Genomic DNA, 2,631 nt, shown 5'->3' with positions numbered 1-2,631 from the left:
TCGTTCAAGGTTTCAAGATTTACTTTATTGTCACAAGAAACAAAATGACAAGTCATAACTTATTCATATGCTGTATTATACTTTTAGAGGCTTTCTACCACTTTAGTCGAAATAAAACACATGCACAACTTTTGATTGTCATTAAATTTTGGATGCATATTCATGATCACCAGAGGATAAATTCCTCTGGCTCCAGTTCAACAGTGAGTGAGATTTTGGATTTTAGCAGCATCTATAGGATGGTTTGCCATAGTTTGGTACACATGCTCACGCCCCCTGAGCCTGAATCCTAATGGCAGATGAAAGCTTCAATTTACCCTGTAAAAAAAAAACAAAAAACATGCCCGATTATCTACAACGTTTTAGGCGGATATTCAGGATCCCCAGAGAATGAATCCCCCTGAATACATTTTTGCTAACAAAGAAATAACTCCCTTATTGAGCCCTCATGGGGACATTGCTTAAAAGACACGAGCCAGCCAGGAGTCGAACCTAGAATCTTCTGATCCGTAGTCAGACGCGTTATCCATTGCGCCACTGGCCCACAGAAATATTCCTATGGACATACGTGTTCGCTAAACAATACAAACCATATACTACAGTGACGCCTTCATGAAGCTGACTTCCTACTTGGAAGTCCAGGAAAAATCAACAACATAATTCCTTTACTTATTTATATATTGCATTGTAGTTTTGTGAGGTTGAGATTTTGGATTTCAGCGTTAGTTTGTTGTTGACATTCTCCGTTAGGATGAATACTGAGGATCATGGTCCCAACATTTCTGGAGCAGCAGATCGTTTAACCGATTACTGCTCAACAAATTGCTAAAGACAATCCTATTCACCAAACAGGACAATCCATAAACTGTAGGAGCACCATGTTGAAGCATGTACCAAAGACTATTCAGTGCATTGCTGAAAACCTTTCCCAGACATTCATGATCCCTAGAGAATGATCCCTGTGTGTTTAAATATATATTGGATGGTTCTTACAGTATTTGCATACACAAGAAACAGAATTATGTTCTTACTCGGAAGTTCAGGAAGACTCTTTTGAAATACCAATGTAATTCCTTTATTTGTTTATATACTGCGTTATACTTTCAATAGTGTTTTGACAACTTTTGAATGGATTGCTATGATTGCTATGACGTTTCGGAAACATATTCCCCTAGCACCACTGTGAGGTTGAGATTTTGGATTTTTGCAGAGCGTCTCAACATGTAATGAACTTAACTGCTAGATTAGGATGAATCCTGAGGATCATGGTCCTAACTTTGCTGATGCAGCCAATCACAGCTTTTAATTACTGTGTGAAAATTAGAATAAAGACATCTGTGGTGTTGACTATTCAGTGCACTGCAGAGAATTATTTTTGCCCAGATATTCATAATCTCCAGGGAATTAAATAATAAATATTAAAATCCCTGTGTGTTTCAGTACCTAATGGATGGATTGGATGGAGATACACTAACCATCAGCAGCAGATCAAAGTGTTTACTCATCCAGCAAAATATCTCCATATCTGCTCAGTTGATTTGGAAATTCTATTCTTTTATCCCCAAACGGCACAACGTATAAACTACACAAGCACCACCATGAAGTTTGAGGTTTTGATTGCCTTTTTTTTCCAAGGACTCATGGATGTGTTTCTATGGATAAAACCTACTACAACTAAAATCGTCTTTTCTTTCTCTTGCTTTACGTCTGGGGCGTGAGCAAAGGCTACCTCAGCGATTACACTTCTATATTTTCTGTAGTTATTGGAGCAGACATGCTCTGCTTCTAATATCATTTGCACTCCTATTCATTGTAGCGTTGTGCCACAATTCAGTTGACTTTCATTCATCAAATGGACCTCCACACGGGCTGCACAACAGAGCAATAGGATGCTATTGTGACCCAGATATTATAACACCAGGTACCATTCAAACATTTTATAACACTGGAACCGACTGGCAAATGTTTCCTTGAGATTATTTTTAATACGAGGAGGTTTTCAATAGAAGGAGTGTGCAGGCTCCTGAAAAAACACTGTTGGAAAATAATTTTTTTCAACGGAAAATATCCTTTTTTTTTTCATTCAGCTGTGTGCATGCTTCAGATAAGAGCAGGCTGAACATGTAAGTGGAAAATGTATTGATTTTCATCCCCTGCTCGCTGATAACGAGGATAAAAAAAAAAAGAACATTATTAGTGTGAAGTGATGAGGTGTTGAGGAAAAAGCTATTTGTCATCGCCTTTGACCTCTATCCCTGATCAATGTTTTTAATTTGTGCATTGATAGAAGCGAACAGGCTTAATGCAAGGACTCGACAAAATGCTGGAGGGGGGTCACATTAAAAATGCAAGGTGTGGCAGCCATCCTGAGTGCCCTGACTGGATGTTGTCCAAATATAATACTGTACCCCTGCAGCAATTATAGGGATCGCTGGAAGGGTGGCGACTGCACGGAAATGAACTCAGGATCAATCTCAGCACTTATCAGGATATAAGTGAGTCGGCTGAGGTTCAAGGAGACTCCAGGAATGTGTTTGGCACCTGACGCAGTGCAGCTCTGCCTTACAAGAGGACGACTGCCAATCAGACTCGACTTTTCAGCTCATTAATTATGCAGCACCTCTCCTTACG

The 2,631-nt window shown here is 39.3% G+C and overlaps 1 non-coding gene across 1 annotated transcript; it reads right to left on the bottom strand.

Annotated features, from left to right (window-relative positions):
- Positions 1-471: 471 nt before the first annotated feature.
- Positions 472-544, bottom strand: trnar-acg. The gene has a single exon. It is a non-coding gene; the product is annotated as a tRNA-Arg (tRNA).
- Positions 545-2,631: the final 2,087 nt, after the last annotated feature.

Source organism: Mugil cephalus, chromosome 6, assembly GCF_022458985.1.
Source record: "Mugil cephalus isolate CIBA_MC_2020 chromosome 6, CIBA_Mcephalus_1.1, whole genome shotgun sequence".
NCBI classification, from domain to species: Eukaryota; Metazoa; Chordata; class Actinopteri; order Mugiliformes; family Mugilidae; genus Mugil; species Mugil cephalus.
The sequence above is the reverse complement of the archived record's forward strand: the minus strand, read 5'-3'. Positions and strand labels throughout refer to the sequence as shown.